Here is a 26,431-nt window from a genome sequence, read left to right on the forward strand (position 1 = left end):
TGTGGAAGACCATGCTGCAAGTCTCCCCTCTCCACGACACCGATGTTGTCCAAGGGAAGGGCATTAGGACCCATACAGCTTGGTACCAGTGTCGTCGCAGAGCAATGTGTGGTTAAGTGCCTTGCTCAAGGACACAACACATTCCCTCGGCTGGGGCTCGAACTCATGACCTTCAGATCACTAGACCGACGCCTTAACCACTTGGTCACGTGCAATTGTACTATGTAATGACAATAAAGATATTTAATTTCATAGACAGGGAGATGGGTAGATATATAGATGGACAGATAGATGGACAGACAGGTAGATAGACAGAAAGAGAGACAGGTAGATATACAGATGGACAGACAGATAGATACATACATACATACATAGACAAACAGACAGATAGTTAGATGGATAGATAGATATTTAGATTTAGATTTAGATTTAGATTATGAGGACACACAGTCCTAATTTATTGTCATTTAGTAATGCATGCATTAAGAAATGATACAATATTTCCTCTGGTGTGATATCACAAAATACAGGACAGACCAAGACTGAAAAACTGACAAAACCACATAATTATAACATATAGTTACAACAGTGCAACGATACCGTAACTTGATGAAGAAGTCCATGAGCACAGTAAAGTTCAAAGTCTCTCAAATGTCCCACATCTCACGCAGACGGGAGAAGGAAGAAAACTCTCCCTGCCATGCCCGACCACAGTCCGACTCTGAGTCGTCCGAAAACTTCGAGCTCCGATCAGCTCTCTGACACCGAGTACCGAGCACCATCTCTATCCGAACGATTCGACCTCCATCTCGTTCGCCAACAGCAGGCAAAGCCGAGGATTTTGAGGCCTTCCCTCCGAAAGATTCCTGACCGCGCAGTAAGGACAGCAGCGAACGAGTGTTTCAGAAATTTTTCCAGATGTTCTTCTGTGCTTTCACGTTCCTCTCCATCAAATCAGAATTGTCCACGGCCCCTATTTAACGGATACGATATCATTTTTCACCGGAGGGCAGCACACGCACGGCGCGCTGCTCTCTCTCCTCCCGCCATTCTTAGGTAGACAGATGGATCGATAGATAGACAGATAGACAGACAGAATGATAGAAAGACAGACAGATAGATAAATAAATAGAGAGAAATAGATATATAGATAGATAGACAGATAATTAGATGGATAGATAGACCGATAGATAGATAGATAGACAGACAGATAGACAGGCAGGCAGTTAGATAGATACATGCATACATACATAGATAGACAGGTAGATAGATAGAGAGACAGGTGGATATATAGATAGATATAGTCAGAGACACAGGTAGATATATCACTGGAAAGATGGATAAATAGATAGATAGACATAGGCAGGCAGACAGATAGATACATACATACATACTTAGACAGACAGACAGACAGATAGTTAGATGGATAGATAGGTAAGTAAGTAGATAGATAGACAGATAGTTGGATAGATAGATAGGTAGACAGGTAGACTGATAGACAGACAATTTGTAGAATAGTCATAGTCATAGTCATACTTTATTGATCCCGGGGAAAATTGGTTTTCGTTACAGTTGCACCATAAATAATAAATAGTAATAGAACCATAAATAGTTAAATAGTAATATGTAAATTATGCCAGTAAATTATGAAATAAGTCCAGGACCAGCTTATCGGCTCAGGGTGTCTGACCCTCCAAGGGAGGAGTTGTAAAGTTTGATGGCCACAGGCAGGAATGACTTCCTATGACGCTCTGTGCTGCATCTCGGTGGAATGAGTCTCTGGCTGAATGCACTCCTGTGCCCACCCAGTCCATTATGTAGTGGATGGGAGACATTGTCCAAGATGGCATGCAACTTGGACAGCATCCTCTTTTCAGACACCACCGTGAGAAAGTCCAGTTCCATTCCCACAACATCACTGGCCTTACGGATGAGTTTGTTGATTCTGTTGGTGTCTGCTACCCTCAGCCTGCTGCCCCAGCACACAACAGCAAACATGATCGCACTGGCCACCACAGACTCGTAGAACATCCTCAGCATCGTCCGGCAGATGTTAAAGGACCTCAGTCTCCTCAGGAAATAGAGACGGCTCTGAGCCTTCTTGTAGACAGCCTCAGTGTTCTTTGACCAGTCCAGTTTATTGCCAATACGTATCCCTAGGTATTTGTAATCCTCCACCATGTCCACACTGACCCCCTGTCTAAGGGATGGCTTTTTAGAACAGCTTGTTGTTGAGCCCACTAGGGGATCGGCTGTGCTGGATTGGGAGCTGTGCAATGATACAGAGGTGATAAGAGAGTTTAAGGTTAAGGAACTCTTAGGGAACAGTGATCACAATATGATCGAGTTCACTTTGAAATTTGAGAAGGAGAAACGAAATTCCAATGTGTCAGTATTTCAGTGGAATAAAGGAAATTACAATGGCATGAGAGGGGAACTGGCCAAAGTTGACTGGAAAGAGACACTAGCAGGAATGGCTGGAGTTTCTGTGAAAAATGAGGGAAGTGCAAGACAGATATATTCCAAATAAGAAGAAATTTTCAAAGGGAAGAAGGACACTACCGTGGCTAACAAGTGAAGTCAGAGCCAAAGTAAAAGCAAAAGAGAGAGTATACAAAGCTAGCGGGAAGATGAAGGATTGGGAAGCTTTTAAAAACTTGCAGAAGGAAACTAAAAAAGTCATTCGGAAGGAAAAGATGAATTATGAAAGGAAGTTGGCGACTAGTATCAAAGAAGATACTAAAAGTATTTTTTAAGTATATAAAGGGTAAAAGAGAGTTGAGGGTAGATATAGGACAAATACAAAATGATGCTGGAGATATTGTAATGAGAGCCGCAGAGATAGCAGAGGAACTGAATGTGTATTTTGCATCAGTCTTCACAGTGGAAGATATCTACAGTATACTGGACATTCAAGAGTGTCAGGGAAGTGAAGTTTGTGCAGTGAAAATTATGACTGAGAAGGTGCTCAGGAAGCTTAATGGTCTGAGGGTGGATAAATCTCCTGGACCTAATGGAATGCACCCTTGCGTTCTGAAGGAAGTAGCTGGAGTGATTGTGGAGGCTTTAACGATGATTTTTCAAGAATCGATAGATTCTGGCATTGTAGCAGATGACTGGAAAATTGCAAATGGTACTCTGTTATTTAAGAAGGGTGGGAGGCAGCAGAAAGGAAACTATAGACCTGTTAGCCTGACATCAGTGGTTGGGAAATTGTTGGAAATGATTGTTAAGGATGAGATTACAGAGTACCTGGAGGCACATGACAAGATAGGCCAAATCCTGCATGGTTTCCTGAAAGGAAAATCCTGCCTGACTAACCTACCGCAATTTTTTTGAGGAAATTACAAGCAGGGTAGACAAAGGAGATGCAGTGGATGTGGTGTACTTGGATTTTCAGAAGGCCTTTGACAGGGTGCTGCACATTAGGCTGTTTAGCAAGATAAGAGCCCATGGAATTACAGGGAAGTTACTAGCATGTGTGGAGCATTGATGATTGGCAGAATATAGAGAGTGGGAATAAAGGGATCTTATTCTGGCTGCCAGTTACCAGTGGAGTTCCACAGGGGTCAGTGTTGGGACCACTACTTTTTACGATGTATGTCAATGATTTGGACTATGGGATTAATGGATTTGTGGCTAAATTTGCTGATGATACAAAGATAGGTGGAGGAGCGGGTAGGGCTGAGGAATTAAGAGAGCCTGCAGAGAGAATTAGATAGTTTAGTGGAATGGGCAAAGAACTGGCAAATGAAATTCAATGTTGGGAAGTGTATGGTCATGCACTTTGGTGGAAGAAATAAATGGGCAGACTATTACTTACATGGAGAGAGAATTCAAAATGCAGAGATGCAAAGGGACTTTGGAGTCCTTGTGCAGGATACCCTAAAGGTTAACCTCCAGGTTGAGTCGGTTGTGAAGAAGGCGAATGCAATGTTGGCATTTATTTCCAGAAGTATAGAATATAAGAGCAGGGATGTGATGTTGAGGCTCTATAAGGTACTCGTGAGACCACACTTGGAGCATTGTGTGCAGCTTTGGGCTCCTTATTTTAGAAAGGATATGCTGACATCAGAGAGAAGATTCACAAGACTGATTCCAGGAATGGAAGGGTTACTGTATGAGGAACGCCTGGCAGCTCTCAGGGTGTCTTCCCTGGAGTTCAGGAGAATGAGGGGGGATCTCATAGAAACATTCCGAATGTTAAAAGGCCTGAACAGATTAGATATGGCAAAGTTAGGGGAGTCTAAGACAGGAGGGCACGACTTCAGGATTGAGGGACGCCCACTTAGAACAGGGATGTGGAGAAATTACTTTAGTCAGAGGGTGGTAAATCTGTGGAATTTGTTGTCATGAGCGGCTGTGGAGGCCAAGATATTGGGTGCATCTAAAGCAGAGATAGGTAGCTTCTTGATTAGCCAGGGCATCAAATGGTATGGGGAGAAGGCAGGGGAGTGGGGATGACTGGAAGAATTGGATCAGCCCATGATTGAATGGGGGAGCAGACTCAATGGGCCGAATGGCCTACTTCTGCTCCTGTATCTTATGGTCTTATAGGTAGAGAGGTAGATAGTTAGATGGATAGATAGCTAGGTAAGTAGTCATAGTCATACTTTATTGATCCCAGGGAATATTGGTTTTCGTTACAGTTGCACCATAAGTAATTAAATAGTAATAAAACCATAAATAATTAAATAGTAATATGTAAATTATGCCAGATGGAAATAAGTCCAGGACCAGCCTATTGGCTCAGGGTGTCTGACCCTCCAAGGGAGGAGTTGTAAAGTTTGATGGCCACAGGCAGGAATGACTTCCTATGACGCTCTGTGCTGCATCTCGGTGGAATGAGTCTCTGGCTGAATGTACTCCTGTGCCCACCCAGTACATTATGTAGTGGATGGGAGACATTGACCAAGATGGCATGCAACTTGGACAGCATCCTCTTTTCAGACACCACCGTCAGAGAGTCCAGTTCCATCCCCACAACAACACTGGCCTTACGAATGAGTTTGTTGATTCTGTTGGTGTCTGCTACCCTCAGCCTGCTGCCCCAGCACGCAACAGCAAACATGATTGCACTGTAGGTAGGCACGTAGAGCGATAGATAGATAGATAGACAGACAGATAGATAGATGGATGGACAGATAGATAGGTAGGTAGAGAGGTAGACTGGTAGATAGACAGACAGATAGATAGATAGACAGACAGACAGTCAAACAGATAGACAAACAGACAGACGGATAGATAGACGGATAGCTATACAGATAGTTTGATAGACAGATAGATAGATAGGCAGATAGTTAGATAAATGGACAGTTAGATGGATAGACAGATAGGTAGATGGATAGATAGATGGGTAGACAGGTAGATTGGTAGATAGATAGATAATATTCTGAACCAGTGTTTGTCAACTCTAAGACACAGTAATGTAGTCAAGGAATCAGTCCAATTTAGTTTGACATCACAAAAGCAGAAGCTGTTCAAAATGTATTTCCTTGGTGAGTAGCTGGATCGGGCCACCCTGGGACGGTGGCAACATTACACCCGTATCAACTGGCGACTGTGTGGCGTGTCGAGACTAAGGAAACGTCGCAGGGCGCCGAACAGGAGCTGAGCGAGACAGAAGATCGATTCTGAGCCGGGGAGACATGAGAGGCGGTGATCAAAGGCGCAGTTAAGCTGTTGTGTTTTAACGGAGCCTGGCAGGAGGACAGGGAGAGCCGGGGAGGTTTAGGGAGGGAATTACGGAGCTCAGGCAGCTGAAGATTCAGATGCAGAGTTTTCCGCAGCAGTCCGGGGGAGAGCATTCCAGAGACCCAGTACCCCTGCCTGCTGAAATCTATCTTAATTTGAAATGACGGATCCCCCACCCTGACTTTACAGTCCAGAAGTTGTCTGCCTGCTGCAAGGCTCATGTGCCTTTCTGAGTGAAGGCATTCTGTCAGGGAAACCGCAGGTTTGGTGGGCTTATCCTGTGGCTCCCGCCTGTGTCTGGCGGCTGGTGTTCATCGACATCTGGCCGCGTGTGTGTGTGTTGTTACTGGTAGTGAAACACCCATCTGGATTACGCTATCTGTCGTGTTTTTCAGTCAAACAGCTGGCCCGGCGCCAGCATCTGCTGCTCCTGCTGGGAGCAGGCCTTTGCTCCGGACGCAGCATCTCCTTCAAATTCCGATTCGGGTTATCACACGGCCTCAGCGGCCGGTGCAGCGGTGGTGGTGGGGTGGTTAGCAGCCCGCAAGATTCACCGCGCACAGTCCGGCGCCAACGTAAGCGTGTCCGCGGCCTTCAGCGACCGTGACTCGGCTTAAGGGCTTGTTTCAGCCAGGAGCCCGGCCATCCGGGATTAAGTGTCGGCTTCGGGACCCGACCCAATCGACAGCCCGGGCCCCTGGCAGCTGGAAGTGGAAGCGGAGCCTCCCCCGTTACTCGGCCCGACCCCCCAGAGCATCCGACAACGCAACCCGCCGATTGATCCTGGCGGGGTAGCAGCTGCTGCGCCGAAACAAGACGTGTTCCCCCTTTTCCCACACTCTCAACCCCACACATACACACACACACACACACACACACCACCCCCCAGGACAGACTGCCTCCAGGCCTCCAGTCCTCCACCCCGAACTCTAAGGCACGCAGACGTCCGGACACTTGCTGACCAGCAGGCGTTGGGCATCTGGACTCCAGCCAACTCACCCCACGGAATGCAGTCAAAATCCCGGAGGAACTCAGCAGGCCAGGCAGCATCTATGGGAAACTGCAAACAGTCCGCGTTTCGGGCCGAGGCCCTTCGTCAGGACCGGGAAGGGCCTCTGCCTGAAACGTCGACTGCCTGCTCTTTTCCATAGAGGGTCTGCCTGCTCTTTTCCATAGAGGGTGCCTGGCCTGCTGAGTTTTCCTCCAGCATTGTGTGTGTGTGTGTGTGTGTGTGTGTGTGTGTGTGTGTTGCCCTGGATTTCCAGCATCCCCAGACTCACCAACCCCTGGACATTGATGCTCAGTAATCACCCACAAGTCTTGACCCTCGTGCCTCTTCCCCGCCGGGACCTCCGCCCTGGGGATTGCTGGTCTCTGACCTCAGCCCCTGCCACACCAGCCTCTGGGATCACTGGCCTTTGAGCGCCAGCACTCTGACCTGCACATCCGACCCCTCATTCGCTACACCTGAACTTTAAATCCCCCCTCGTCTCTGTCCCTAAATCCTCACCCCTAACTCGCTCGTAAGGAGGGGGGCCTGGAGGGACGAGGATGCCCTTGTCAACTTGCTCCTGGCGCTGGCAGAAACAGCTGTCCGTGGGTCCTGGAGACGGGTGGCAGAGGGACCTGCCCGGGCAGACTGCCTGGCAATGTTCAGGGGCTATGCCCGTGCTCGGGTATCCATTGAGAAGGACCGCAGAGGCGTTTCAGGACCGCTGGGCTCCACGGGGGATTAGTGCCATCATTGACAGAGATGGCAACATGTCATTCGTGCAGTAATTGTGTTAATCACTGGATTGTATATGTTGGAGCAGTGAATTTGTCATAAAGATATTTTATAGAAAAAAACTCCCTGCACTGCCCCCAAAACCTTTCCTACGAACCTTAAAAAAAGCTGCTGTCTTCTCAACAACATCCCAGCCCAGTGCTACCTTGACTGGAAATAAAGAATTCTGTAATCGCCAGCAGATCCCAGCACTGGTTCGGGAGTGGGGTATTTTTTTGTTAATTTTTAAAGCAACAAAACGCTTTCATTGCCTCGATACTAATCACTAAGCTCCCACAAGTAGGCCCCAGTACCTTTCTGCACAACCGGATCCTCGATTTCCTCACTTGCAGATCCCGGCCAGTGGGGTGGGGAAAAAAATGAATACTCGGAGATGATACTGCCACATGGTATCGGAGGTCGACAGGTTGTTGATTTGCTCAGGGCCTCAAAGGGCCTCAAAATCCTACAAAAGGTAGTGGATATGACCCAACACATGGGGGGTAAAGGCCTCCCCTCTGCTGAGCACAACTACCTGAAACGCTATCACAAGACAGCAGCATACATCATCAGGGACATGAGCTCATCTCGCTGTTGTCATCAGGAAGAAGGTACACAACCAGATTCGGGAACAGTTATTACCCCTCAACCATCAGGAAGGAGGTACAGGAGCCTCAGGACCCACACCACCAGGTTCAGGAACAGTTATTACCCCTCAACCATCAGGAAGGAGGTACAGGAGCCTCAGGACCCACACCACCAGGTTCAGGAACAGTTATTACCCCTCAACCATCAGGAAGGAGGTACAGGAGCCTCAGGACCCATAGCACCAGATTCAGGAACAGTTATTACCCCTCACAACACACTGGAGGAACTCAGCAGGTCGGGCAGCATCCGTGGAAACGATGAGTCGACGTTTCGGGCCAGAACCCTTCGTCAGGACTGAAGAGGGAAGGGGTAGAGGCCCTATAAAGAAGGTGGGGGGAGGGTGGGAAGGAGAAGGCTGGTAGGTTCCAGGTGAAAAACCAGTAAGGGGAAAGATAAGGGGGTGGGGAAGGGAAGCAGGGAGGGGATAGGCAGGAAAGGTGAAGAAAGTATAGGGGAAAACACAATGGGTTGTAGCAGGAGGCGGAACCATGAGGGAGGAGGTAGGCAGCTGGGGGAGGGGACAGAGTGACATAGGGATAGAGGAAGGGAGGGGGAGGGAATTACCGGAAGTTGGAGAATTCTATGTTCATACCAACGGGCTGGAGACTACCTAGACGGTATATGAGGTGTTGCTCCTCCAACCTGAGCTTAGCCTCATCATGGCAGTACAGGAGGCCATGTATGGACATATTCGAATGGGAATGGGAAGCAGAGTTGAAGTGGGTGGTACTGGGAGATCCTGTCTGTTGTGGCGGACGGAGCGGAGGTGCTCGACGAAGCAGTCCCCCAATCTGCGTCGGGTTTCACCGATGTAGAGGAGGCCGCACCGGGAGCACCGGATGCAATAGATGACCCCAACAGACTCACAAGTGAAGTGTTGCCTCACCTGGAAGGACTGTTTGGGGCCCTGAATGGTGGCAAGAGAGGAAGTATAGGGACAGGTGTAGCACTTGTGCTTACAGGGATAAGTGCCGGGTGGGAGATCCATGGGGAGGGACATGTGGACCAAGGAGTCACAGAGGGACCGATCCCCACGGAAAGCGGAGAGGGGTGGAGAGGGAAAGATGTGCTTAGTGGTGGGGTCCTGTTGAAGGTGGCAGAAGTTGCGGAGGATAATGTGCTGGATCCGGAGACTGGTGGGGTGGTAGGTAAGGGCAAGGGGAACTCTGTCCCTGTTGAGGTGATGGAAGGATGGGGTGAGAGCCGAAGTGCGGGAAATGGAGGAGATGCGGGTGAGGGCATTATTGATGACGGCAGAAGGGAAAGCAGAAGTCTCCAGCCCCTTGGTATGAACATAGAATCCTCCAACTTCTGGTAATTCCCTCCACCTCCCTTCCCCTATCCCTATGTCACTCTGCACCCCCTCCCAGCTGCCTACCTCCTCCCTCATGGTTCCGCCTCCTTCTACTACCCATTGTGTTTTCCCCTATTCCTTCTTCATCTTTCCTGCCTATCACCTCCTTGCCTCCCTCCCCAACCCCGTTATCTTTCCCCTTACTGGTTTTTCACCTGGAACCTACCAGTCTTCTCCTTCCCACCCTCCCCCCACCTTCTTTATAGGGCCTCTGTACCTTCCTTCTACAGTCCTGACGAAGGGTTCCGGCCCGAAACGTCAATCAATCTTTTCCACGGATGCTGCCCAAACTGCTGAGTTCCTCCATCGTGTTGTGAGTGCTGCTTTGACCCCAGCATCTGCAGAGTATTTTGTGTTTTACCCCTCAACCATCAGGAAGGAGGTACAGGAGTCTCAGGACCCACGCCACCAGATTCAGGAACAGTTATTACCCCTCAATCATCAGGAAACATAGAAACATAGAAAATGGGTGCAGGAGTAGGCCATTCGGCCCTTCGAGCCTGCACCGCCATTCAGTATGATCATGGCTGATCATCCAACTCAGAACCCTGCACCAGCCTTCTCTCCACACCCCCGATCCCTTTAGCCACAAGGGCCATATCTAACTCCCTCTTAAATATCACCAATGAACTGGCCTCAACTGTTTCCTGTGGTAGAGAATTCCACAGATTCACCACTCACTGTGTGAAGAAGTTTTTCCTAATCTCGGTCCTAAAAGGCTTCCCCTTTATCCTCAAACTGTGACCCCTTGTTCTGGACTTCCCCAACATTGGGAACAATCTTCCTGCATCTAGCCTGTCCAATCCCTTTAGGATTTTATACTTTTCAATCAGATCCCCCCTCAATCTTCTAAATCCCAACGAGTATGAGCCTAGTCGATCCAGTCTTTCATCATATGAAAGTCTTGCCATCCCAGGAATCAATCTGATGAACCTTCTTTGTACTCCCTCTATGGCAAGGATGTCTTTCCTCAGATTAGGGGACCAAAACTGCACACAATACTCCAGGTGTGGTCTCACCAAGGCCTTGTACAACTGCAGTAGTAGCTCCCTGCTCCTGTACTCGAATCCTCTCGCTATAAATGCCAGCATACCATTCGCCTTTTTCACCGCCTGCTGTACCTGCATGCCCACTTTCAATGACTGGTGTATAATGACACCCAGGTCTCATTGCACCTCCCCTTTTCTGAATCGGCCACCATTCAGATAATAATCTGTTTTCCTGTTTTTGCCACCAAAGTGGATAACTTCACATTTATCCACATTAAATTGCATCTGCCATGAATTTGCCCACTCACCTAACCTATCCAAGTCACCCTGCATCCTCTCAGCATCCTCCTCACAGCTAACACTGCCACCCAGCTCCGTGTCATCTGCAAACTTGGAGATGCTGCATTTAATTCCCTCATCCAAGTCATTAATATATATTGTAAACAACTGGGGTCCCAGCACTGAGCCTTGCGGTACCCCACTAGTCACTGCCTGCCATTCTGAAAAGGTCCCATTTATTCCCACTCTTTGCTTCCTGTCTGCCAACCAATTCTCTATCCACATCAATACCTTACCCCCAATACCGTGTGCTTTAAGTTTGCACACTAATCTCCTGTGTGGGACCTTGTCAAAAGCCTTTTGAAAATCCAAATATACCACATCCACTGGTTCTCCCCTATCCACTCTATTAGTTACATCCTCAAAAAATTCTATGAGATTCGACAGACATGATTTTCCTTTCACAAATCCATGCTGACTTTGTCCGATGATTTCACCGCTTTCCAAATGTGCTGTTATCACATCTTTGATAACTGACTCTAGCAGTTTCCCCACCACCGATGTTAGGCTAACCAGTCTATAATTCCCTGGTTTCTCTCTCCTTCCTTTTTTTAAAAAGTAGGGTTACATTAGCCACCCTCCAATCCTCAGGAACAAGTCCAGAATCTAAAGAGTTTGGAAAAATTATCACTAATGCATCCACTATTTCTTGTGCTACTTCCTTAAGCACTCTGGGCTGCAGACCATCTGGCCCTGGGGATTTATCTGCCTTTAATTCCTTCAATTTACCTAACACCACTTCCCTACTAACATGTATTTCCCTCAGTTCCTCCATCTCACTGGACCCTCTGTCCCCTACTATTTTCGGAAGGTTATTTATGTCCTCCTTAGTGAAGACAGAACCAAAGTAATTATTCAATTGGTCTGCCATGTCCTTGCTCCCCATAATCAATTGACCTGTTTCTGCCTGTAGGGGACCTACATTTGTCTTTACTAGTCTTTTCCTTTTCACATTTCTATAAAAGCTTTTACAGTCAGTTTTTATGTTCCCTGCCAGTTTTCTCTCATAATCTTTTTTCCCCTTCCTAGTTAAGCCCTTTGCCCTCCTCTGCTGGACCCTGAATTTCTCCCAGTCCTCAGGTGAGCTGCTTTCTCTGGCTAATTTGTATGCTTCTTCTTTGGAATTGATACTATCCCTAATTTCCCTTGTCAGCCACGGGTGCACTACCTTCCTTGATTTATTCTTTTCCTAAACTGGGATGAACAATTGTTGTAGTTCATCCATGCGACCTTTAAATGCTTGCCATTGCATATCCACCGTCAACCCTTTAAGTGTCATTTGCCAGTCTATCTTAGCTAATTCACATCTCATACCTTCAAAGTTACCCTTCTTTAAGTTCAGAACCTTTGTTTCTGAATTAACTCTGTCACTCTCCATCTTGATAAAGAATTCCACCATATTATGGTCACTCTTACCCAAGGGGCCTCTCACGACAAGATTGCTAATTAACCCTTCCTCATTGCTCAATACCCAATCTAGAATGACCTGCTCTCTAGTTGGTTCCTCGACACGTTGGTTCAGAAAACCATCCCGCATACATTCCAAGAAATCCTCTTCCTCAGCACCCTTACCAATTTGGTTCATCCAATCTATATGTAGATTGAAGTCTCCCATTATAACTGCTGTTCCTTTATTGCACACATTTCTAATTTCCTGTTTAATACCATCTCCGACCTCACTACTACTGTTAGGTGGCCTGTACACAACTCCCACCAGCGTCTTCTGCCCCTTAGTGTTACGCAGCTCTACCCATATCGATTCCACATCTTCCTGGCTTATGTCCTTCCTTCCTATTGCGTTAATCTCTTCTTTAACCAGCAACGCACCCCACCTCTCCTTTCTTCATGTCTATCCCTCCTGAATATTGAATATCCCTGAACGTTGAGCTCCCATCCCTGGTCACCCTGGAGCCATGTCTCTGTGATCGCAACTATATCATAATCATTAATAACAATCTGCACTTTCAATTCATCCACCTTATCACGAATGCTCCTTGCATTGACACACAAAGCCTTCAGGCGCTCTTTTACAACTCTCTTAGTCCTTTTACAATTATGCTGAAAAGTGGCCCTCTTTAATGCTTGCCCTGGATTTGTCGGCCTGCCACTTTTACTTTTCTCCATAGTGCTTTTTGTTTATGAATACTTTTTGAATATGTGTTTTTGTTTACTTTTTGAATATGTGTTGGTTGGGGGCCGACAACAGATGGCTCATGTGTGGGATGGGCAGGGGTCACAATGTCAAATCTGTTAAAGAACAGGTTAAGTTCACTGCAATGGTTCCCATCCCCCTGTTGTGAACTAACCCCCTCTCTCCTAGTCTCTTTAAGGAAGTACAGGAACCTCGCGACTCACACCACCAGGTTCAGGAGCAGTTATTAACCCTCAACCATCAGGAAGGAGGTACAGAAGTTTCAGGACCCACGCCACCAGATTCAAGACCCACACCACCAGGTTCAGGAACAGTTATTACCCCTCAACCATCAGGAAGGAGGGACAGGAGCCTCAAGACTCACACCACCAGGTTCAGAAGCAGTTATTACCCCTCAACCATCAGGAAGGAGGTATAGGAGCCTCAGGACCACACCACCAGGTTCAGGAACAGTTATTACCCCCTCAACCATCAGGAAGGAGGTATAGGAGCCTCAGGACCCACACCACCAGGTTCAGGAACAGTTATTACCCCTCAACCATCAGGAAGAAGGTACAGGAGCCTCAGGACTCACACTACCAGGTTCAGGAACAGTTATTACCCCTCAACCATCAGGAAGGAGGTATAGGAGCCTCAGGACCCACACCACCAGGTTCAGGAACAGTTATTACCCCTCAACCATCAGGAAGAAGGTACAGGAGCCTCAGGACCCACACCACCAGGTTCAGGAACAGTTATTACCCCTCAACCATCAGGAAGGAGGTATAGGAGCCTCAGGACCCACACCACCAGGTTCAGGATCAGAGCCTCATAGAGCAGGCAGCGTAGTTTGCGGGCTGCGGAGTGAGCCGGGAGCAGAGTGAAGGCTTAAGGGCTTCGGCTCAACGGGCTTAGGCGGAAATGGGCGAGGTGAGGGATTCATTTTTTGTTGTTATTTGAGGAGAGGGGCAGTATGAGTGTGAGGGCAGTTTGTTGTTCTCGGTGCCGGATGTGGAAAACCCTGGAGTCTCCAAGCCTCCCGGACGTCTACATCTGCGCCAAGTGCATCGAGATGCAGCTCCTAAGGGACCGCGTTACGGAACTGGAGCTGCAGCTCGATGACCTTCGTCTGGTCAGGGAGAGTGAGGAGTTGATAGAGAGGAGTTATAGGCAGGTGGTCACACCGGGGCCACGGGAGGCAGACAAGTGGGTCACGGTTAGGAGAGGGAAGGGGAAAAGTCAGGTAATAGAGAGTACCCCAGTGGCTGTGCCCCTTAACAACAGGTACTCCTGTTTGAGTACTGTTGGGGTGACAGCTTACCTGGGGTAAGCGACAGTGGCCGTGCCTCCGGCACAGAGTCTGGCCCTGTAGCTCAGAAGGGTAGGGCAAGGAAGAGGAGTGCAGTTGTGATAGGGGACTCGATAGTAAGGGGGTCAGATAGGCGATTCTGTGGACGCAGTCCAGAGACCCGGATGGTAGTTTGCCTCCCTGGTGCCAGGGTCCGGGATATTTCTGATCGTGTCCAAGATATCCTGAAGTGAGAGGGTGAGGAGCCAGAGGTCGTGGTACATATAGGTACCAATGACATAGGTAGGAAAAGGGATGAGGTCCTGAAAGGAGAATATAGGGAGCTAGGAAGGGAGTTGAGAAAAAGGACCGCAAAGGTAGTAATCTCGGGATTACTGCCTGTGCCACGCGACAGTGAGAGTAGGAATGCGATGAGGTGGAGGATAAATGCATGGCTGAGGGATTGGAGCAGGGGGCAGGGACTCAAGTTTTTGGATCATTGGGACCTCTTTTGGCGCAGGCGTGACCTGTTCAAAAAGGACGGGTTACACGTGAATCCGAGGGGGACCAATATCCTGGCAGGAAGATTAGCGAGGGCTACTGAGGTGAATTTAAACTAGAATGGTTGGGGGGTGGGAATCAAATTAAAGAGGCTAGGCGTGAGGAGGTTAGTTCACAACAGGGGGATGGGAACCAGTGCAGAGAGACAGAGGGGTGTAAAGTGAGGGTAGAAACAAAAAGTACTAAGGAGAAAAGTAAAAGTGGCGGGCCGACAAATCCAGGGCAAGCATTAAAAAAGGCCACTTTTCAGCATAATTGTATAAGGGCTAAGAGAGTTGTAAAAGAGCGCCTGAAGGCTTTGTGTGTCAATGCAAGGAGCATTCGTAATAAGGTGGATGAATTGGAAGTGCAGATTGTTATTAATGATTATGATATAGTTGGGATCACAGAGACATGGCTCCAGGGTGACCAGGGATGGGAGCTCAACGTTCAGGGATATTCAATATTCAGGAGGGATAGACATGAAGGAAGGGGAGGTGGGGTGGCGTTGCTGGTTAAAGAAGAGATTAACGCAATAGAAAGGAAGGACATAAGCCGGGAAGATGTAGAATCGATATGGGTAGAGCTGCATAACACTAAGGGGCAGAAAACGCTGGTGGGAGTTGTGTACAGGCCACCTAACAGTAGTAGTGAGGTCGGAGATGGTATTAAACAGGAAATTAGAAATGTGTGCAATAAAGGAACAGCAGTTATAATGGGTGACTTCAATCTACATGTAGATTGGGTGAACCAAATTGGTAAAGGTGCTGAGGAAGAGGATTTCTTGGAATGTATGCGGGATGGTTTTTTGAACCAACATGTCGAGGAACCAACTAGAGAGCAGGCTATTCTGGACTGGGTTCTGAGCAATGAGGAAGGGTTAATTAGCAATCTTCTCGTGAGAGGCCCCTTGGGTAAGAGTGACCATAATATGGTGGAATTCTTCATTAAGATGGAAAGTGACATAGTTAATTCAGAAACAAAGGTTCTGAACTTGAAGAGGGGTAACTTTGAAGGTATGAGACGTGAATTAGCTAAGATAGACTGGCAAATGACACTTAAAGGATTGACGGTGGATATGCAATGGCAAGCATTTAAAGGTTGCATGGATGAACTACAACAATTGCTCATCCCAGTTTGGCAAAAGAATAAATCAAGGAAGGTAGTGCACCCGTGGCTGACAAGAGAAATTAGGGATAGTATCAGTTCCAAAGAAGAAGCATACAAATTAGCCAGAGAAAGTGGCTCACCTGAGGACTGGGAGAAATTCAGAGTTCAGCAGAGGAGGACAAAGGGCTTAATTAGGAAGGGGAAAAAAGATTATGAGAGAAAACTGGCAGGAAACATAAAAACGGACTGTAAAAAGGAAAAGACTGGTAAAGACAAATGTAGGTCCCCTGCAGACAGAAACAGGTGAATTGATTATGGGGAGCAAGGACATGGCAGACCAATTGAATAATTACTTTGGTTCTGTCTTCACTAAGGAGGACATAAATAATCTTCCAGAAATAGTAGGGGACAGAGGGTCCAGTGAGATGGAGGAACTGAGCGAAATACATGTTAGTAGGGAAGTGGTGTTACGTAAATTGAAGGGATTGAAGGCAGATAAATCCCTAGGGCCAGATGGTCTGCATCCCAGGGTGCTTAAGGACGTAGCCCAAGAAATAGTGGATGCATTAGTGATAATTTTTCAAAACTCATTAGATTCTGGACTAGTTCCTGAGGATTGGAGGGTGGCTAATGTAACTCCACTTTTTAAAAAAGGAGGGAGAGAGAAACCGGGGAATTATAGACCGGTTAGCCTAACGTCGGTGGTGGGGAAACTGCTGGAGTCAGTTATCAAGGATGTGATAACAGCACATTTGGAAAGCGGTGAAATGATCGGACAAAGTCAGCATGGATTTGTGAAAGGAAAATCATGTCTGATGAATCTCATAGAATTTTTTGAGGGTGTAACTAGTAGAGTGGATAGGGGAGAACCAGTGGATGTGGTATATTTGGATTTTCAGAAGGCTTTTGATAAGGTCCCACACAGGAGATTAGTGTGCAAACTTAAAGCACACGGTATTGGGGGTAAGGTATTGGTGTGGGTGGAGAGTTGGCAAGCAGACAGGAAGCAAAGAGTGGGAATAAACGGGACCTTTTCAGAATGGCAGGCAGTGACCAGTGGGGTACCACAAGGCTCAGTGCTGGGACCCCAGTTGTTTACAATACATATTAATGACTTGGATGAGGGAATTAAATGCAGCATCTCCAAGTTTGCGGATGACACGAAGCTGGGCGGCAGTGTTAGCTGTGAGGAGGATGCTAAGAGGATGCAGGGTGACTTGGATAGATTGGGTGAGTGGGCAAATTCATGGCAGATGCAATTTAATGTGGATAAATGTGAAGTTATCCACTTTGGTGGCAAAAACAGGAAAACAGATTATTATCTGAATGGTGGCCGATTAGGAAAAGGGGAGGTGCAACGAGACCTGGGTGTCATTATACACCAGTCATTGAAAGTGGGCATGCAGGTACAGCAGGCGGTGAAAAAGGCGAATGGTATGCTGGCATTTATAGCAAGAGGATTCGAGTACAGGAGCAGGGAGGTACTACTGCAGTTGTACAAGGCCTTGGTGAGACCACACCTGGAGTATTGTGTGCAGTTTTGGTCCCCTAATCTGAGGAAAGACATCCTTGCCATAGAGGGAGTACAAAGAAGGTTCACCAGATTGATTCCTGGGATGGCAGGACTTTCATATGAAGAAAGACTGGATGAACTGGGCTTGTACTCATTGGAATTTAGAAGATTGAGGGGGGATCTGATTGAAATGTATAAGATCCTAAAGGGATTGGACAGGCTAGATGCAGGAAGATTGTTCCCGATGTTGGGGAAGTCCAGAACGAGGGGTCACAGTTTGAGGATAGAGGGGAAGCCTTTTAGGACCGAGATTAGGAAAAACTTCACACAGAGAGTGGTGAATCTGTGGAATTCTCTGCCACAGGAAACAGTTGAGGCCAGTTCATTGGCTATATTTAAGAGGGAGTTAGATATGGCCCTTGTGGCTACGGGGATCGGGGGTATGGAGGGAAGGCTGGGGTGGGGTTCTGAGTTGGATGATCAGCCATGATCTTAATAAATGGCAGTGCAGGCTCGAAGGGCCGAATGGCCTACTCCTGCACCTATTTTCTATGTTTCTATATTACCCCTCAACCATCAGGATGGGGGTACAGGAGCCTCAGGACCCACACCACCAGTTTCAGGAACAGTTATTACCCCTCAACCATCAGGAAGAAGGTACAGGAGCCTCAGGACCCACATCACCAGGTTCAGGAACAGTTATTACCCCTCAACCATCAGGAAGGAGGTACAGGAGCCTCAGGACCCACATCACCAGTTTCAGGAACAGTTATTACCCCTCAACCATCAGGAAGAAGGTACAGGAGCCTCAGGACCCACACCACCAGGTTCAGGAACAGTTATTACCCCTCAACCATCAGGAAGGAGGTACAGGAGCCTCAGGACCCACATCACCAGGTTCAGGAATAGTTATTACCCCTCAACCATCAGGAAGGAGACACAGGAGCCTCAGGACTCACACCACCAGGTTCAGGAACAGTTATTACCCCTCAACCATCAGGAAGGAGGCACAGGAGCCTCAGGACACACACCACCGGGTTCAGGAAGAGTTATTACCCCTCAACCATCAGGAAGGAGGTACAGGAGCCTCAGGACCCACACCACCGGGTTCAGGAAGAGTTATTACCCATCTACTATTAGGCATTTGAACCAGAGGGGATAACTTCAATCAACTTCACTTACCCCGTCATAGAGATGTTTCCACAACCAGTGGACTCACTTTCAAGGACTCCTCGTCTGTTGTTTATTTATTTACTATCATTGTTTTTTCCTTTTTGTATTTGTACAGTTTGTTGTCTTCTGCACTCTGTCTGAACCTCCACGTTGGTGCGTCTCTCATTGATTCTGTTGTGGTTATTAGTCCATAGATTTATTGATTATGGCCGCAGGAAAACGAATCTCACAAGAGAATGGTGACAATAAATTTCCCTGGAACTTCGAACTTCGAGACTCAATTTAAGTTGCTGTTGCACAGCTGCTCTCTCTCTGATTCCCGAAACTCATTCTCGCAGGTGGAACGCCCATCATTCCCAATGCTGGGAATGACCCCCACCATCTCCAGCTCGGTGCCCCACCACCTAGTCCTGAGTTCCTGTCCCTCTGATGACCCTCCTGCCGGAGGGATGTAACTCCATGTTCTCCTCCTGCCTTGCCCCCTCCCACCGAGGGCATCTTCTGGTCTGACCCGCCACGCGACAGTACCGCTGAGCCACTTTCCTCAGTACCGCCCACGAAAACCTCAGCACGTCAGGCAGAACCTGCAAAGATTCGACATTTCAGGCCGGGACCCTTCGTCATAGTCATCGAGAGTGTCCTGTCTCAGGGGGTGGGGGGAGCTTCCTTGTGTGGTACGAAGGCTGCAAGGTCCTACAGAGGATGGTAGAAAACAATCGAGAGGCTCACTGGGGTCACAATGTCGTGCCGACCATGTAACCTGCTCTAGAAACTGCCCAGAATTTCCCTGCCGCACGGCCCTCTATTTTCCTAAGCTCCGTGTACCTATCTAAGAGTCTCTTAAAAGACCCTATTGTATCTGCCTCCACCACCATCGCTGGCAGTGCATTCCACGCACTCACCACTCTCTGTGTGAAAAATTACCCCTAACGGCTCCTCTGTACCTACTTCATAAGAAATAGGAGCAGAAGTAGACCATTCAGCCCATCGAGTCTACCCCTCCATTCAATAAGATCATGACTGATCTGTCCGTAAACTCAGCTCCATCTACCTGCCTTTACCCCATAACCCTTAATTTCCTTACTATATAAAAATCTATCTAACTCTATCTTAAACATATTTAGTGAAGAATCCTCAACAGGAACAGTTATTAACCCTCAACCGTCAGGAAAAAAGTACAGGAGCCCCAGGACCCACACCACCAGGTTCAGGAACAAAAGAACATAAGAAACAGGAGCAGGAGTAGGCCATCTGGCCCATCGAGTTTGCCCCTCCATTCAATAAGATCATGGCTGATCTGTCTGTAAACTCAGCTCCATCTAGCTGCCTTTTTCCCATAACCCTTAATTCCTCTATTATGTAAAAATCTGTCTAACTGAATCTTAAATATATTTAGTGAAGAAGCCTCAACAGCTTCCCTGGGCAGAGAATTCCACAGATTCACCACTCTCTGGGAAAAACAGTTTCGCCTCATCTCCGTCCTAAATCTTCTCCTCTGAATCTTGAAGCAATGTCCCCTAGTTCTAGTATAAGAGCATAAGATATAGGAGCAGAAACAGGCCATTCGGCCCATCGAGTCTGCTCCACCATTCAACCATAGGCTGATCCAGTTCTTCCAGTCATCCCCACTCCCCTGCCTTCTCCCCGTACCCTTTGATGCCCTGGCTAATCAAGAACCTATCTATCTCTGCCTTAGATGCACCCGATGACTTGGCCTCCACAGCCTCTCGTAGCAACAAATTCCACAGATTTACCACCCTCTGACTAAAGTAATTTCTCTGCATCTCTGTTCTAAATGGACGTTCTTCAGTCTTGAAGTTGTATCCTCTTGTCCCTAGACTCCCCTACCATGGGAAATAACTTTGCCGTATCTAATCTGTTCAGGCCTTTTAACATTCGGAATGTTTCTATGAGATCCCCCTCCCATTCTCCTGAACTTCAGGGAATACAGACCAAGAGATTCCAGACGTTCCTCGTACGGTAACCCTTTCATTCCTGGAATCATTTTAGTGAATCTTCTCTGAACCCTCCCCAATGTCAGTATATCCTTTCAAAGATAAGGAGCCCAAAACTGCACACAGTACTCCAAGTGTGGTCTCACGAGTGCCTTATAGAGCCTCAACATCACATCCCTGCTCTTGTATTCTATACCTCTAGAAATAAATGCCAACATTGCATTCACCTTCTTCACCACTGACTCAACCTGGAGGTTAACCTTTTGGGTATCCTGCACAAGGACTCCCAAGTCCCTTTGCATCTCTGCATTTTGAATTCTCTCCCCATCTAAATAATAGTCTGCCTGTTTATTTCTTCCACCAAAGTGCATGACCATACACTTTCCAACATTGTATTTCATTTGCCACTTCTTTGCCCATTCCTGTAGACTATCTAAGTCTCCATGCAGTCTCTCTGTTTCCTCAACACTACCCGCTCCCCCACCTGTCTTTGTATCATCGGCAAATTTAGCCACAAATACAATAATCCCATAGTCTAAATCATTGATACATCGTAAAAAACAGCGGTCCCAACACCGACCCCTGTGGAACTCCACTGGTAACTGGCAGCCAGCCAGAATAGGATCCCTTTATTCCCACTCTCTGTTTTCTGCCGACCAGCCAATGCTCCACCCATACTAATAACTTCCCCATAATTCCACGGGCTCTTATTTTGCTAAGCAGCCTTTCATGCAGCACCTTGTCAAAGGCCTTCTGAAAATCTAAGTACACCACGTCTACTGCATCTCCTTTCCCTACCCTACTTGTAATTTCCTCAAAAAATTGCAGTAATTTAGTCAGACAGAAATTTTCTTTCAGGAAACCATGCTGGCTTTTCCCTATCTTGTCATGTGCCTCCAGGTATTCCGTTATCTCACCCTTAATAATTGATTCCAACAATTTCCCAACTACTGATGTCAGGCTAACAGGTCTATAGTTTCTGCTGTGTCCCACCCTTCTTCAATAACAGAGTTACATTTGTAATTTTCCAGTCATCCGGTACAATGCTAGAATCTATCAATTCTTGAAAGATCATTATTAATGCCTCCACAATCTCTCCAGCTACTTCCTTCTGACCCCATGGGTGCATTCCTTCAGGTCCAGGAGATTTATCCACCTTCAGACCACTAAGCTTCCTGAGCACCTTCTCAGTCATAATTTTCACTGCACGTACTTCAGTCTCACCTACCAATGGAAACAACTTCCAAGCACCTTGAAACTGTGCCCTGTCATGATAGCCATTCTTTTATAGGCATCCGTTAACTCTCGTGTGACCATGGATTTGCGCATTGGAAGGTTTCCAGGGCACAGGCCTGGGCAAGGTTGTATGGAAGACCAGCAGTTGTCCATGCTGCAAGCCTCCCCTCTCCATGCCACCGATGTTGTCCAAGGGAAGGGCATTAGGACTGATACAGCTTGGCATTGGTGTCGTCGCAGAGCAAAGTGTGGTTAAGCTCAAGGACACAACACGTTGCCTCAGCCAAGGCTCGAACTAGCGACGTTCAGATCACTAGACGAATGCCTTAACCACTTGGCCACGTGCCATTCTCACCCTGGGAAAAAGCCTCTGGCTAACTATAATGGCTCTTATCAATCTTATACACCTCTGTCAGGTCACCTCTCATCCTCCATTGCTCTATAGTACCATCATTATAGCAGGAAACATGTTCCCAATGTTGGGGGAGTCCAGACCCAGAGGCCACAGTTTAAGAATAAGGGGTAGACAATTTAGAATGGAGTTAAGGAAAATCTTTTTCACACAGAGGGCTGTGGATCTGTGGAATGCTCTGCCTCAGAATGCAGTGGAGGCCAATTCTCTGGATTCTTTCAAAAAATAGTTAGATAGAGCTCTTCAAGATAGTGGAGTGAAGGGATATGGGGAGAAGGCAGGAACAGGGTACTGATTGTGGATGATCAGCCATGATCACAGTGAATGGTGGTGCTGGCTCGAAGGGCTGAATGGCCTACTCCTACACTTATTGTCTATTGTCTATTGTCATCAAGGAGGTGACACAGGAGCCTGAAGACACACACTCAGTATTTTAGGAACAGGTCCTTCCCCTTTGTCATCGGATTTCTGAACGGAGAGCGGGGTGAGAGCTGCCAGTGGAGGAGGTGGATGCGGGCTCGATTTCTACGTTTAAGAGAAATTTCAGATAGGTGAATGGATGGGAGCGGTATGGAAGGCTATGGTCCCCGTGCAGGTCGACGGGACTCAGCAGATTAATGGATGGGCATGGACTAGATGGGCAAAATGGCCTGCCGTTGTGCTGTACCGTTCCAGGGGCGAGCAGCTTCTGCGGGGACGACGCGGACGGTCAGGATATCAAGCGGAAAGATCGGCGGTCCGTCCATTCCTCCGCGGACGCCGCTCGACGTGGTCAAGTTCCGCCAAGCCAGGCGGCTTCTCGCCACGGTTTCCAGCGACCCGCTGTTCTCATGCTTCTAGTGGTCGCGGGTCTGGAAGGTGCTGCCTTAGGGAACTTCGGTGCGTTGTTGCGGTGCATCTTGTCGATATTACGCACTGCTGCAACTGTCCGTCGATGGTAGGGGGACTGGATGCTTGTGGAAGGGGAACCAATCGAGTGGGCTGCCTTGTACTGGGTGCTGTCAAGCTTCTTGAGCGTTGAGCTGCGCTCGTCCAGGCGAGTGGCGAGTATTCCATTACACTCCTGACCCCGAGCACCGCCATCTGATGAGCCGAAGGCCCAGACGGCGAGCAGGAGCCTCACCACTTTGGATCAGAAGGCTCCGGTCACCATGGACACCGGCGCCTCGGCAGAAGATCGGCCGTGAATGCAGGCAGCTCACTTCACTGCCAAAGGAGCGGGTCCAAGGGCTTCGGCCTGATGTTCAACTGAGACCGGTAGCTGTCAGATTTCCGATTCGGTTGTTTGTCGCATGCATCAAAGCATACAGAAACGCATTGCTTGTGTTAGCAACCAACGCAAGCGTAGGATGTGCCGGGAGCTGCCCGCAAGTATCCGCAAGACTTCCTTGCTGTCCAATACACTCCAATGATGATTGGGGAATCTTGCTTCAGAAAGGAGTAAATCTAAGATTCCTTACGGTTCAGAGCTACTGAAAAGTTACAAATAAGTTCAGGAGGAAGTTCTCTATCGCTAAAGTGGAACTCTAGACCATAGGAAATAGTTCAAGGTCCAGTTTATTGCCATTCAACCCAACACATGTATACAGCCAAATGAGACAACGTTTCTCCAGACCAAGGTGTACAACACACACACACACACACACACACACACACACACATACACACACACACACACACACACACACACACACACACACACACACACACATACACACACACACACACACTCACACGCACCGACAAATAATACTGCCAAATGAAACAACGTTCCTCTGGACCAAGGTGCACAACACAGTGCATATAACTCACACACAACATATAAACTAATATTACTGCAAACAATAAGGTGCATTTCTGAACCAAGTTAACAAGCTACTGGTGCTTCATCCATGATGAGACCTGGGTGGTGACAGGGAGTTCAGTATCTCACGTCCTGGGGGGAAGAAGCTGTTTCCCATCCTAACAGTTCTTGTCCTAGTGCCACAGAACCTCCTGCCTGATGGTGGAGAGAGGATGAAAGGGGCCACTCGCAATGCTGAGTGCCCTGCGTCTGCTGCAGTCATAATCACGATCTCTGAGAGGTGGGTGAGAGACCCTGATAGTCCTCTCAGCAGTCCTCACAATCATTTGTAAGGTCTTACGATCAGATGCCTTGCAACTGCCCTACCAAAGGGATTTACGTAAGGTTGCAGAGATATTTTCAAACGAGCACGAGACATGCATGTGAGCAGAACCAGATTTATTATTACATCCTTATCCATGACGGGATGCACTGACATTGGAGACGGTTCAGAGGATGTTCACAATATGGATTCAAGGATTGAAAGGCTGATCATATGAACAGTGTTTGATGACTCTGTGTCTGTACTCCCCAGGATTCAGAAGAATCAAGGGGATCTCAATGAAACCTATCGAATGTTGAAAGGAAACAACAGGAATTCTGCAGATGCTAGAAATTCAAGCAACACACATCAAAGTTGCTAGTGAATGCAGCAGGCCAGGCAGCATCTGTAGGAAGAGGTACTGTCAACGTTTCAGGATGAGACCCTTCGTCAGGACTAACTGAAGGAAGAGTGAGTAAGGGATTTGAAAGTGCGAGGGGGAGGGGGAGATCCAAAATGTTGAAACCAGAATATTGAAAGGACATGATAGATTGGATGTGGAGAGGATGTTACCTATAGTGGGGGAGTCTAGGATCAGAGGACACAGATAGAGTAGATGTGGAGAGGATGTTTCCTATAGTGGGGGAGTCTAGGATCAGAGGACACAGATAGAGTGGATGTGGAGAGGATGTTTCCTATAGTGGGGGAGTCTAGGACCAGAGGACACAGATAGAGTGGATGTGGAGAGGATGTTACCTATAGTGAGGAAGTCAAGGAACAGAGGACACAGATAGAGTGGATGTGGAGAGGATGTTTCTTATAGCGGGGGAGTGTAGGATCAGAGTGCCCAGATAGAGTGGATGGGGAGAGGATGTTTCCTATAGTGGGGGAGTCTAGGACCAGAGGACACAGATAGATTGGATGTGGAGAGGGTGTTTCCTAGAGTGGGGGAGTCTAGGATCAGAGTGCACAGATAGAGTGGATGTGGAGAGGATGTTTCCTATAGTGAGAGAGTATAGGACCAGAGGACACAGACAGAGTGGATGTGCAGAGGATGTTTCTAATAGTGGGGGAGTCTAGGATCAGAGTGCACAGACAGAGTGGATGTAGAGAGGATGTTTCCTATAGTGGGGGAGTCTAGGACCAGAGGACACAGACAGAGTGGATGTGGAGAGGATGTTTCCTATAGTGGGGGAGTCTAGGACCAGAGGACACAGATAGAGTGGATGTGGAGAGGATGCTTCCTATAGTGGGGGAGTCTAGGACCAGAGGACACAGACAGAGTGGATCTGGGGATGTTGTTTCCTATAGTGGGGGGGGTCTGGGACCAAAGGATACAGATTCAGTGGATATGGAGCAGATATTTCCTATTGTGGGGGAGTCTAGGATCAGAGGACACAGATAGAGTGGATGTGGAGAGGATGTTTCCTATAGTGGTGGAGTCTAGGACGAGAGGACACAGATAGAGTGGATATGGAGAGGATATTTCCTATAGTGGGGGAGTCTAGGACCAGAAGACACAGATAGAGTAGATGTGGAGAAGATGTTTCCAACACTGGGGGAGTCTAGGACCAGAGGACACAGATAGAGTGGAAGTGGAGAGGATGTTTCCTATAGTGGTGGAGTCTAGGACCAGAGGACACACATAGAGTGGATATGGAGAGGATATTTCCTATAGTGGGGGAGTCTAGGACCAGACGACACAGATAGAGTGGATGTGGAGAGGATATTTCCTATAGTGGGGAAGTCTAGGACAAGAGGAGACAGATAGAGTGGATGTGGAGAGGATGTTTCCTATAGTGGAGGAGTCTAGGACCAGAGGACACAGATTCAGTGGATATGGAGCGGATATTTCCTATTGTGGGGGAGTCTAGGATCAGAGGACACATATAGAGTAGATGTGGAGAGGATGTTTCCTATAGTGGGGGAGTCTGGGACCAGAGGACACAGACAGAGTGGATGTGGGGATGTTGTTTCTTATAGTGGGGGGAGTCTCGGACCAAAGGATACAGATTCAGTGGATATGGAGCGGATATTTCCTATTGTGGGGGAGTCTAGGATCGGAGGACACAGATAGAGTAGATGTGGAGAGGATGTTTCCTATAGTGGGGGAGTCTAGGACCAGAGGACACAGATAGAGTGGATATAGAGAGGATATTTCCTATAGTGGGGGAGCCTA

This window comes from Mobula birostris, chromosome X, assembly GCF_030028105.1.
Source record: "Mobula birostris isolate sMobBir1 chromosome X, sMobBir1.hap1, whole genome shotgun sequence".
Lineage (NCBI taxonomy): Eukaryota > Metazoa > Chordata > Chondrichthyes > Myliobatiformes > Myliobatidae > Mobula > Mobula birostris.